The following is a 13370-nucleotide window of genomic DNA, read 5'->3' as shown; positions in this document are numbered from 1 at the left end:
GGTGCCAGTGTCCGTGTTAAGTCTGGTTGTAGTATTATTGTGGGTTAGGAGTTGTTTAAGATTGGGTGGCTGTCTGTAGGCAATGAAAGGTCTTCCTCCCAGAGCTTGAGAAAGAGAACTGTCATTGTCCAGGAGAGGTTGTAGATCTCTGATGATGCGTTGTACTGTTTTAACTTGGGAGCTGTATGTGATGACTAGAGGTTTTCTGTTATTTTCTTTTTTGGGTCTGTCTTGCAGCAAGTTCTCTCTGGGTATCAGTCTGGCTCTGTTGATCTGTTGTCTAACTTCATCTGCTGGGTATTTTAGTTCTAAAAAGGTTTGCTGTAGATCTCTTAGGTGAGAGTCTCTGTCAGTAGAATTGGAACAGATGCGGCTGTAACGTAGTGCTTGGCTATATACAATGGACTGTTTGGTATGTTTGGGATGGTAGCTAGAGGCATGTAGATATGTTTGTCGGTCAGTTGGTTTACGGTATAAGGTGGTGTCTATGCGCCCATCCTGTATTTTTATAGTAGTGTCCAAAAAATGTATTTCTTGCATAGATTGATTCATTGTTAGGTTGATCATTAAATTTCTGGTGAAAGGTGTCCAGGGTCTGTTGACCATGTGTCAAATTGGACAATATAGATTGATATAAAATATAGAATATGGAATAATATATGCAGTTGCAAATGTTGACAATAGGACCCGTGGAGGGGATGGGGGGAAGTCTCGAGATTCAGAGTAATCTCTATATATGGATATGCATTTGGAATGCTATAAATTCGTAAACATCAAATAAAAATGATTTTAAAAAAGAAAGAAAGGAGGATACATTCTGTTATAGAGATTGCATAGAGGGTACAGTAGGATGTCCCTATTTTATCCTAGAAATGTGGGCAGGTATGGAGTTATCTGACCCCCGAGCCACCTGAAGATAGCCCTGTATAGGGAAGTTGTTTTTTTAATGCCTAATGTTTTTACAGTGGCACCTCAGGTTACAAACACCTCGGGTTACAAACACTTCGGGTTACAGACTCCTCTAACCCGGAAGTAGTACCTCAGGTTAAGAACTTTACCTCAGGATAAGAACAGAAATCGTGTGGCGGCTGCACTGTGGCGGCGGGAGGCCCCATTAGCTAAAGTGGTACCTCAGGTTAAGAACGGTTTCAGGTTAAGAACGGACTTCAGGAACAAATTAAGTTTGTAACCAGAGGTACCACTGTATTATGTTTTTATACAGGTTGGAAGCCGCCCATAGTGCAACCCAGTCAGATGGGTGGGGTATAATTTGAAAAATTCTTCTTCTTCTTCTTCTTGAATAGGGCGTCCCTATTTTCATCAGAGAAATGTTAGAGGGTATGCTGTAGATTCTATCTTTGGCATGCCAGGTAGGACTGGGATTGACCCTGAACAGAGAAAAGCATCCATTATAATCAGTTTTTGAACATCAACACAGTTACAAGGTGAAAGTGGACATGATCATCCTTGAGGAAGTCCACACCATACCTCAAGGTGGCGCTGTGGGGCCATGTCTAGGTCTCCAGCAGCCTCACTGTTGACATCTTTCTGAGGAGAAACCAAATGTCTTCTTTGCTGATGTTACCCCTGCGAAAGCTAAATCCAGGGTGTGGCGTTCACAAAGTGGTCTGTCTTCCAAATGAGTTTTACTCAGCATATAGGCCATTGAAACAATAGGTCTAAGTTAAAGGTAAAGGGACCCCTGACCATTAGGTCCAGTCATGACTGACTTTGGGGTTGCGGCGCTCATCTCGCTTTATTGGCCGAGGGAGCCGGCGTACAGCTTCCGGTTCATGTGACCAGCATGACTAAGCCACTTCTGGCAAACCAGAACAGCGCTTGGAAACGCCGTTTACCTTCCCGCTGGAGTGGTGCCTATTTATCTACTTGCACTTTGACGTGCTTTCGAACTGCTAGGTTGGCAGGAGCAGGGACCGAGCAACGGGAGCTCACCCCATCGTGGGAATTCGAACCGCTGACCTTCTGATCAACAAGTCCTAGGCTCTGTGGTTTAACCCACAGTGCCACCCATGCTGCCCATTAACTTCAGCAGGTCTACTCTGCGTGGCATTAACATTGGATAGCACTAATTGAGCCAACATAACTTAGTGACCCCAAGTTAGCACACATACAGAGATTCAAATTCAGAAACAGAGTTGTATCCAATGTTAGCCCTACTTAGAGTAGACCCATTGAAGCTTTGTGGCTGTGTTTTTGCATACCGCTTAAAGGATTCTGAAATATTAAGTGGTTTAGAAATGCTTTTAAACAGACCAAAAAAAGTGTTGCATCCAATGCTAGTCCTACACAGAGTAGACCCACTGATGTTATCTGGCACAGCTAACCCTAAGTTCCCATAATATAAATTGGTATGGATGCTTTATTGATGTTTTGCATAATGTTTCCCAGACATTTACTGAGCGATTTCGTATGTTTCGTAAGCCACCTTGATATATTTTATTATTACTATTTATTTATTGTATCTCACCTTCTCCTTGAAGGAGGTCAAGGCAGTGCGCATGGTTCATCATGGTTCAACAACCCTGTGAGGTGAGCTTAGGCTGAGAGGATTGAAACCTTGGTGCCCCAGGTCCTAGTCCAACTCTCTAAGCGCAGTATTTTATGAAAGTATGGATTATGCATACGTTGAAGCATTGTGATGGCCTGGGACTTGGGCTCGGGCTCGGAACCAGAGGAGTCTCAGTCTGCACCGGATCCTTTGCCTCAGGCATCACCTGAACCAAGTCTGGGGCCTGATCCTGAAGAGTCCTAGTCTGCACAGGTTCCCCTGCAACAAACACCAGCTGAGCCTGAGCCTGCCCTGGCCCCAGATGTGGGGATTACCTCGTTGCCTTCAGCTGGGCCATCACTTACAGTTGCTCCACTACCGGTTTGGTCAGGGGAGGCTGAGGCGGCCTCTGGGTCTAGTAACCCACCAACATCTCCCGAGCTGCAGAGACTGAGGTCTGAGAGAAGGAAAGACCTGAGTACTCGCAGGAGGAGTGCTCGCCTTTGGGCGAAACAGGGAGGTGAGTCGCCGGGGGATTAGGACCGGCCGTTACCCCGACAAAGTTAAAAGGCTTTCGGACCCCGCCCCAGGTTGCGGGAGCAACATTGCTGTATGCAAGATCCTGTCTGAGATCCTGTACCTATCCTTGCCTGGTTTCCTGCCTTGACCCTGTCAGACTGACTCCTAGCGGAACCTTTGGATTCTGGACTGGACCTGGACTGTGGTTCTTGGGTTACCCCTGGGCCCAGCACAAGCATACAGAACTGGATTTCTCCCGTATCTCCACTGCTGACCTCTCCGTTTGGCCATGACCCAGTTCCTTGTCATTTGTAGTCCACCCACCCATCCAACTGTTCCCCCTCTCCCACTCCTGTTGAAGCTGCTCAGCAGAATTTCCACCCTCTCCAGGGCCAGACGAGGGTGTGGGCAAATTGAAAGCGAAAGCTGCCAAGAATTCCCCCGAGGCCTAAACTGGTTGAGAAAACCAGCGACGTGACATCTAGGAAGGTGACTTTTGTGTGTGTGTGACAACTAACTTCAATTTTCCACTTGCTCGTTTGTTTGTTTTTCAATCTCCTGCCTCCATCAGATTGGGGATTGTGGCGCGTGGAGCTCAGTATTGTCTGGCAGCGACTCTCCAGGATTTTAGACCGGTCTTCTCTCTCCCAGCCCTACCTGGAGATGGTGGGGTCAAACCTGGGACCTTCAGCATGCAAAGCAGGTGTTCCACCACTGAGCTACAGGCTCAAGGGCAGGCAGCAGAGCAAAGGCCTCTTAAGACCCAACTCACACAGGGAATAAGATGGGAGCCGCAGTGCCTTCTGGGGAACCTTCCAGAGGCCACATACTAGTGGTGTGTGGGGCCAGAGGCAAAACGTGGTGGAACATCATCACATCTCCTGGTATGCCCCGCGGAGGACATTAAGGTCCACAAATGACAACATTTTGGAGGTCCCAAGTCGCAAGGTGGTTAGAATGGTCTCAACTAGGGCCGGGGCCTTTTCAGTACTGGCCCCGACTTGGTGGAACGCTGTGTCACAAGAGACTAGGGCCCTAAGGGACTTGACATCTTTCCGCAGGGCCTGCAGGACAGAGCTGTTCCGCCTGGCCTTTGGTTTGGACTCAGTCTGACCCTTATGTTTCCCTCCCCTTATGGTTTTGATCTGTGGACTACTTTTAAAATGAGGCTGCATTTTAAATAGCATTTTAACCTGTATTTTAAATTTGTCATCCCCCCCATTATATTTTTACTGTAATTTTACTGGTGTGAGCCACCCTGAGCCTGGCTCAGGCCGGGGAGGGTGGGGTATAAAATTTTTTTTCATCATCATCATCATCATTATTAAGCCGTGATTCCTACAAGGCCAGGGGTTTGAATAATGATCCTTGGGGTCCCTTCCAACTCTATGATTCTATAATTTTTTTCCTTTGCACAGTAGACTAGTCTCAACACACACACTCACACCCTTCTCTGTCTTCCACCCTGACAAGCAAGAGGCATTATCTCAGGGTCACATTTCAGCCAGGAAAAAAACAACAGCATTTGGGGTACTTGACTCCCCCCCCAAAAAAATCCTGGGTACTACAATTTACCCCTCACAGACCTACAATTCCCAGCGCCCTTAACAAACTACAGTTCCCAGGATTCTTTGAGGCAAGTCATATGCTTCAAATGTGCATTATTATTATTTTTAAAATATTTTATTTTTTACCAACCACCAAAACACAAACAGTGAAACCCCCCCAGGCGGCTGATACATTGGGTATACATATTCAATAATATACATTTTCACTAATATACATATTCAATAATAACATGTTCAAATCAACCATATGTACACTTTTAACATTTTAATTGCCCCAAATTGTTCAAACCTACCCAAATAATTCAATATCTTCTCAAACCAATCCTCCTCTTTCTCACTGACCTTAAACCCTTTCATTCTATGTAGCGTCAAACGTGCATTAAATGTGTAGTGTGGATCTGTCTAGTAACATCTGAAGAACCACAGATTCCCCTCTTCCTGTGTTAGATCAAAAACTAGTCTTCGCCACTTCCCCCATCCACTTTAAAAGCCTGCATGGGAGGAAATATCTGCATGGAAGGTTAAAAGCACCTGTCATTGCAGCTGCTAACCTGTACCTTCCCATTCTCTTGCTTTGATGGGAGATGGATGGCTCCTTTGTTATCTCCACAGGTAAGACTGTGCCAGGGTTATCGTGTTAGGAATGCAGAACGGGGTGAGTCAACTCCAGCTAATGGCTTGCATCAACCTGAGGCCATGGCAATTCCCCTGAGAGACAAAAGTTTACATACCATCAGTAAAAGGCATTAAAATATCCATCATTCTGCCAACACATCTCCAACACAAGAAACAATCATCCCCCCTTCCTGGCTTTAATGGGTAACCCTACTTTATATTTTCCCTTGTGATCCCTTCCAGCTCTACAATTCTATGATTCTATGCACTGAACTGCATTTGGGAGAAGAGAGCAAATAATCTGGGCCTCTGTGAAGTTTTCTGAGGTTCCCTACACTTACTGTAAAAGGGGAAATGACGCAAAAAGACTTAGGACTCACCTATCTGAATAATAATAATAATAATTATTATTTATACCCCTCCCATCTGGCCGGGTTTCCCAGCCACTCTGGGCAGCTCCCAACAGAATATTAAAAACACGATAAAACATCACACATTAAAAACTTCCCTAAACAGAGATGTCTTCTAAAAGTCAGATAGTTGTTTATTTCCTTGACATCTGAAGGGAGGGCATTCCACAGGGCAAGAGCCACTACCGAGAAGGCTCTCTGCCTGGTTCCCTGTAACTTGGCTTCTCACAGTGAGGGAACCGCCAGAAGGCCCTCAGAGCTGGACCTCAGTGTCCGGGCTGAACGATGGGGGTGGAGACGCTCCTTCACGTATACTGGGCTTTAAAGGTCAGCACCAGCTCTGAATTATGTTTGGAAATGTACTGGGAGTAGGTCTTTCAGGACCTGTGTTATATGGTCTCAGTGGATCCTACAGATCCTCTTGGGTGTTAACATCAGCAGAGGGGATCCTCTGCTGCCCTGAGAATTTCAGGAGCAGATGACCTGGGAGAGGACCTTCTCCATACCCTCCAGAAGCCCACAGATCAAAATAAGGGTGCTCGCTTTTTGGTCCTGAGCTCTCGCAGGGACCAGGTGTCTTGCTCATGACCAAGAAAACGAGTGTCTTTTGATCCGGTGCTCTGGTGTGAACCAGCTGACTCATGCCAGAGTGCCGGACCAAAAAAACCCAGGATGTTCTGGGATCCAATCAGAAGCCGGGATGGCTTCTGTAACCCTGGGATGTCCCACTCAAATTGGGACGGTTGAGGGGTATGGTTCTTTGTGGCAGCCCTAAAACTGTACATTTGGCACCTTCATTACATAGTTGCCATCATATGCTGAAGACACAGCTCTTTACCCTCGTCTTTTGGGATATATATATATATATATATATATATATATATATATATATGCAACCACCCTATTCCCGTGACTGTCATTTGTTCTAAACTGTTTTTCACATTGTATTTTTAAATTGCTGTAACCCCTTCTTGGGACCTTATAGTGAAGGTTCATTTGGGGTTGTATCCAATGCTAGTCCTACTCAGAGTAGACCCATTGACGTTTAGGGGCATGTCCAACCTTGGTTCATTAATTTTAAAGGGTCTATTCTGAGCAAAGCTTAATGGGCTACAGGAGCATAGGTAGCTGCCTTAACAGCGAGTGAGACCATTGGTTCATCCAGTTCAGTAATGCTTACACTGACTGGCAGCAGCTCTCCAGGGGTTTCAGGCAAGAGGCATTCCAAGCTCTTTGTGAAGATGCCAAGGACTGAATCAAGGACCTTTTGCATACACAGCAGATTCCCTGTCCCTGAGCTATGGCCCTTTTCTCCAATATATCCCTTGGTAACAGGGTAACAGTGTACAGAAAAGAGTGACGCTTGCACCCCAACTACCTACATCCTTTCACCTCCCCAAGGCTTCTCTGGGAAGCCAAGATCAGCTTGGAATTGTCTTCTTCTCCAGATGAAAGGAATGACTTCAGATGTCCCAGAATCTATCCAGGCTGAATCCATAAGGAAGACTTACTTTTAAGGACGTAAGGAAAGCCCTGCTGGATCAGGCCAATGGCCCATCTAGTCCAGCATCCTGTTCTTACAGTGGCCAAGCAGATGCACGTGGTAAAGGTAAAGGTAAAGGGACCCCTGACCATTAGGTCCAGTCGTGGCCGACTCTGGGGTTGCAGCGCTCATCTCGCTTTATTGGCCGAGGGAGCCGACGTACAGCCGTTTACCTTCCCGCCAGAGCAGTACCTATTTATCTACTTGCACTTTGATGTGCTTTCAAATTGCTAGGTTGGCAGGAGCTGGGACCGAGCAACAGGAGCTCACCCTGTCATGGGGATTCGAACCGCCGACCTTTTGACCGGCAAGTCCTAGGCTCTGTGGTTTAACCCACAGCGCCACCCGCGTCCCAGATGTGCGTGGGGAAACCAGCAAACAAGGCCTGAGCACAGGAGCTTTCTTGCCTCCTGCGGTTTCCAGCAACTGGCATTCAGAAGCATCTCTGGCTCCAAGGATGGAGGCAAGAACATAGCCGTCACAATAGCCATTGATAGATTTACCCTCCACAGATCTGCCCAATCCTCTTTGAAAGCCATCCCTGTGGGAGAGAGTTCCACAGTTCAATGATGCACTGTGTGAACCATCTCAAAACCCTTTGGGGTTTGGAGAACCCATTTAGTCAGAGATCCTTGAGCAGGTGTCTCCTTAAGCCTTGCAGGGAAAGCGTGGGAGGAGCTGTCCAAAGAAACACAGCCTCAGGAAGAAGGAATTTTGTTTTCTTTCCCCATCCTCAATAGGATAGATTTCGGCCAAGGAAGTTGATTCCAGGAATGATATCATGAGCCAGACGGACTTATGGGAAGTGTTTGCTGGTGCAGGGGTGGGAGTGGGTCACACTCTGAGAAACAAATCTCTGGGGTCCAACTGATGCTGCAATGAGACATCCGTTCTGGGCAGCGGCAGCTGCCACTTCCAGATTGTAGACCACAATGGAGCATTGTCTCTCCAAATCCTGTGTTGCATGTGGGGCCTTTGGTATGACATGATGCTGGCTGGTGGCCGTCCAAGCACAAAAGGGAGTTGGGAGTCTGAAATCGAGACAGTTCGAAAACAATACCAGCCACAACATCCGGAGAGAGAGAGCCCTGAGGGGGTCGGGAGAGAGCAGGAGGCAAGCGAGAAGGCCTAGGATGGAGGAGAACGCATCACCAGTCGTGACTGGTAACCAGTCCAAATTGCAAGGGAGGCTGGTCCATTGGGGCTTAAAGGGAACTGCCCCACCAATCAAAACCTGGCACCTTCATGGGGTATATTTGGGCAGAGGACAGGGACCTGAGAGCCTTGGAAGCACCCACTTTTATGTGTGTAGGAACCAGTGAGAGCTTGTACGCTAGGGCAAATGGGGGAAACGAGAATGTTAGCCGCTTTGAGACTCCTTCGGGTAGTGATAAAGCAGGATATCAAATTCAAACTCTTCTTCTTCTTCTTCTTCTTCTTCTTCTTCTTCTTCTTCTTCTTCTTCTTCTTCTTTTGTTCTGTCCTAGTTGAATTACATTTTAACTCTTATATTTTATGTGTTTTAGATTTCTGTATTTTATCCATATGGTTTTTACTTTTTCCTGGTCTGTGAAGACGACGACAGGATAATAATAATAATAATAATAATAATAATAATAATAATAATAATAATAATAATAGTAAGATTTAAACTAGTCAACTGTTTAATTATTTTTACATTATTTTATTCTGCCTAATTCGCACTTTGTGTAATGTTACCTGAATCAATACGCAGGCATCCTTTGAAACACGTACTTTTCCAAACTGTGTGATACGGTTCACCGAGCAAATGACATGTACAAAAATGTGTGCACTGAAGGGAGAAATTGCCTTTAAAAATGTTTTTGTGGGTGAAAATAACATGCAAAAAGCATTGTTGTTTAGTCGTTTAGTCGTGTCCAACTCTTCGTGGCCCCATGGACCAGAGCACGCCAGGCACTCCTGTCTTCCACTGCCTCCCGCAGTTTGGTCAAACTCATGCTGGTAGCTTCGAGAACACTGTCCAACCATCTCGTCCTCTGTCATCCCCTTCTCCTTCTGCCCTCCATCTTTCCCAACATCAGGGACTTTTCCAGGGAGTCTTCTCTTCTCATGAGGTGGCCAAAGTATTGGAGCCTCAGCTTCAGGATCTGTCCTTCCAGTGAGCACTCAGGGCTGATTTCCTTAAGAATGGATCGGTTTGATCTTCTTGCAGTCCATGGGACTCTCAAGAGTCTCCTCCAGCACCATAATTCAAAAGCATCAATTCTTCGGCGATCAGCTTTCTTTATGGTCCAGCTTTCACTTCCATACATCACTACTGGGAAAACCATAGCTTTTACTATACGGACCTTAATAAAAATGCATTAGGTAAAGGGAAATCGCCTCTCCCCCCCCCCCACAAAGATGGTACATTAGGCAAAATTCCTTGCAAATGTGTATGGCAGGGGAAATGTATGCTAAAATACTGGTGAATTTCTTAAAATTCTCAAAAACAACAACACTGTCTCAGAATGTGAAGGGCTGAACTTAAGCCTAGGAAGAAATGAGAAATGGAGGGAAACCAACATTGACAAATACATCCATCCCTAGTTGAGGGGTTCTTCAGACATCGCCCAAGGTGGAGCAAGGTAATTCCTTCCTGAACCCAAATCTTAATAAGCACCAAAGAACATCTCACCCTTCAGCTGAAGAGGCAGCGTGGTGCAGCGGTTAGAGGGCCAGGCCAGGACTGGAGGACCTGAGTTCAAATTTCTGCTCAGGCATGAAGCTCCTTGGGTGAACTTTGGATCCACCAACTAGCTTATACCACACGGTTGTATTCAGGATAAGAAGGGTGAGAAGGAAACAATGGACACCACCTCCATGTTCTGGAAGGAGCTATTCACTGAGTTCATCCTGGTTTGGGGAGGGCTGAGAGAAATCTGGGTCTACCTTTTAGGGCACGGATGAGGGAACCTAGGGTCCTCCAGATCTTACTGAACTACATCTCCCATCATCCCTGACCATTGGATATGTGGGCTGAGGCTGATGGGAATTGCTGTCCAACACAACCCAGGGGACCACAGCCTCCCCATCCTCCCTTTAGCATCTCTTTCATTTGAAGCTGTGTTTTCGTGTCCGGTTTCCAGCTGGGCCCAGGAGAGGAAGTCTAAAAATAATCTGAAATGGGCTGTTTGCATGGAACTTGAGCCCAAGAGGAAACGTTTGGGGAGAGTTTCTGGGTGGAGAACATTACAACATTTCCATCCTGAGTCGGGAAGACCAGAGAACTTCCCCCATGGGGCTTTGCATTGAAGCGAACCACTCACTCGCTGCTTACGGAGAATAAAAGGCTACCAGCCATGAAGGCTATGTCCTCCCTCCAACTCCAACTGTCAGAGAAAAGGTGCCTCTGAATACCATCTGTTGGGAATCCCAAGTGGAGAGAGAGGCCCTGTGGAATTCAGGTCCTGCTTGGAGGCTTCCCATTGGGGCAACTGGTTGGCCAATGAGAGAACAGGTTGCTGGACTAGATGGGCTCTTCTTACATTCTCAAGGTCTATAACTATTGCGATCAAATCATTGTTCCCAACTGCTTCTTCCACCTCTTTGGAGACCTCAAAGCTCCAACTTTCCTTGCTGCTGAAAGAATGGAATACCAGTTCAAGGCATTGATGATGATGATGATGATGATGATGTATTATTTATACCCCACCCATCTGGCTGGGTTTCCCCAGCCACTCTGGGTGGCTCCTAACAGAATACAGTGGTAACTTGGGTTACATACGCTTCAGGTTACAGATTCTTCTAACCCAAAAATAGCACCTCAGGTTAAGAACTTTGCTTCAGGATGAGAACAGAAATCGTGCTCCAGTGGCGCGGCAGCAGCAGGAGGCCCCATTAGCTAAAGTGGTGCTTCAGGTTAAGAACAGTTTCAGGTTAAGAACAGACCTCCGGAACGAATTAAGTACTTAACCCGAGGTACCACTGTATAAAAAATACAATAAAACATCAAACATTAAAAACTTCCCTAAACAGGGCTACTTTCATATGTCTTCTAAAAGTCAGATGGTTGTTTATTTCCTTGATATCTGATGGGAGGGAATTCCACAGGGCGGGTGCCTCCACCGAGAAGGCCCTCTGCCTGGTTTCCTGTAGCTTCACTTCTCGCAGGGAGGGAACTGCCAGAAGGCCCTCGGAGCGGGACCTCAGTGTCTGGGCTGAATGATGGGGGTGGAGACGCTCCTTCAGGCATTGAGGAACTTGAACTTGAGGATCCAGCAGTATTGCCAAGGCACCTCGATCCACACACCGGGAATAGGGAGCCCAGGGCCTTCTTTTGAATCCGATCTTTTAAAGCCTGAAGACCACAGTCCCTTTGGGGCAACCTTCCAGGGGCCTCAGGCCAGTGGTGGGCGGGGCCAGAGGCAAAAGTGGGCAGAGCAACGGATGCAATATTAATCTTTGTGCAGTAGGCTAGCTTCTTCCCATCCACCCCTCTCCATCCTACATCTCAGATCCACTAACATTCCTCAGATGAAAATAGGGACATTCTATTCGACATCAGTGTCCCCCCCCCCTATGCCTCTTCCTTCGCAGAGGCCAGGGAAGGGGGTGCAGAGACAGAGCAAAGCAAGTCGGAGTCGAGACTTTCTTAGGGGCATTCAAGTGACCTGGATCTTTTCTTCTTTTTTAAATAATTTTTTAATTAAAAATTTAAACATAACATATTATCTTAAAACATATCGTCCTTAATTCCCTCCCCCCATTTCCCCCCTCCCCCTCCCTCCCATAAAACAACCCATCCTCTCCACCCCACCCTGACTTCCCTCAGTTCCAATCTCTGGTTTCTCTATGAATGCTATTCTCTGCATGTAACAGATTTGTATAGATCCTTAATTTGTCTAGCTGTTTGTTATCAATAAAAAGTTTGTGATTGTTTATTCCAAACCTGCAAAGGAGTCCAATTCACTTTGTTGTGTCTTTAAGTACTTTGTAGGGACGCAGGTGGCGCTGTGGGTTAAACCACAGAGCCTAGGACTTGCCGATCAGAAGGTCGGCAGTTCGAATCCCTGCGACGGGGTGAGCTCCCGTTGCTCGGTCCCTGCTCCTGCCAACCTAGCAGTTCGAAAGCACGTCAAAGTGCAAGTAGATAAATAAGTACCGCTCCGGCGGGAAGGTAAACAGCATTTCTGTGCGCTGCTCTGGTTCGCCAGAAGCAGCTTAGTCATGCTGGCCACATGACCCGGAAGCTGTATGCCGGCACCCTCAGCCAATAAAGTGAGATGAGCGCCGCAACCCCAGAGTCGGTCACAACTGGACCTAATGGTCAGGGGTCCCTTTACCTTTTTTAAAAGGTTCCCATTCATCTTTAAAGTCACAGTTATCCTTGTCCCGTAGTTTATGTGTCATTTTTGCCAATTCTGCATAGTCCATCAATTTCTCTTGCTATACTTCTTTTGTCGGAGTTTCCTCAGTCTTCCATCCTTGTGCTATTAGGACTCTCACTGCCGTCGTCGCATACATGAAGATGCTTTTCAGCTTCTTTGGCAGGTCTTTCCCTACAATCCCTAACAAAAATGCTTCAGGTTTTTTGACAAATGTTAGATGGAACATTTTCTTCAATTCATTGTATATCATTTCCCAAATTTTTTAAATCACGTTACAATCCCACCACATATGATAAAAAGTCCCCTCCTTTTCCTTACACTTCCAACATATATTTGAGCTAGTTTTGTACATTTTCCCTAGCTGCACTGGTGTCATATACCATCTATACATCATCTTCATATAATTCTCCCTCAGCAAAGAACAATCAAGAGACCTGGATCTTGTTTGCATAAAAACAGGAAGCGTTGTTTATTGAGTGGGGAGGCGGGTGAAGGAGCAGGAGCCATAGATCTAAGAAATGTGTTAGAGGGACACACGGATCTGATCTTCCAGTAACATGTTGAAACACTGTCTTGAAGGGAAGGCCCCTTGGGAATTCAGGACTCTGTGTGACAAACTGAGAAGCCGTGACGGTCCCTGTCAGATAGGGAGTCTTGGAAGGTTGCAACTGGTTCCCAGGCTTGGGGTTCCTCCTCTCTGCTATACAGAGATGGCCTTACCCTCGAGCTGCAGTTAGCAATCAGTGGGTTTGGCGTACAGCAGGAAATCTTCCTGCTCAAATCAGCAGGAGCTTCACGAGACCACGAGGTGGATTGGAGTTGTGGACTCTCACAGGGCCTTTTGGCCACATCAGA

The 13370-nt window shown here is 46.5% G+C and overlaps 1 protein-coding gene across 1 annotated transcript in view; it reads left to right on the top strand.

The window, feature by feature from the left end:
* The window catches only part of TMEM278 (transmembrane protein 278), a 77121-nt gene extending 63958 nt beyond the window's left edge, over positions 1-13163 (top strand). The window contains exon 3 of the transcript XR_014009992.1: positions 12133-13163. The gene's annotated coding sequence lies outside the window, so the exon portion shown is untranslated. The remainder of the gene's footprint in view (positions 1-12132) is intronic.
* The last annotated feature ends 207 nt before the right edge of the window (positions 13164-13370 follow it).

The sequence above is a fragment of the Podarcis bocagei genome (genome assembly GCF_964188305.1).
Source record: "Podarcis bocagei genome assembly, chromosome: 7".
Classification (NCBI taxonomy): Eukaryota; Metazoa; Chordata; class Lepidosauria; order Squamata; family Lacertidae; genus Podarcis; species Podarcis bocagei.
Note: the sequence above shows the minus strand (reverse complement) of the source record. Positions and strands in the feature narration are given on the sequence as shown.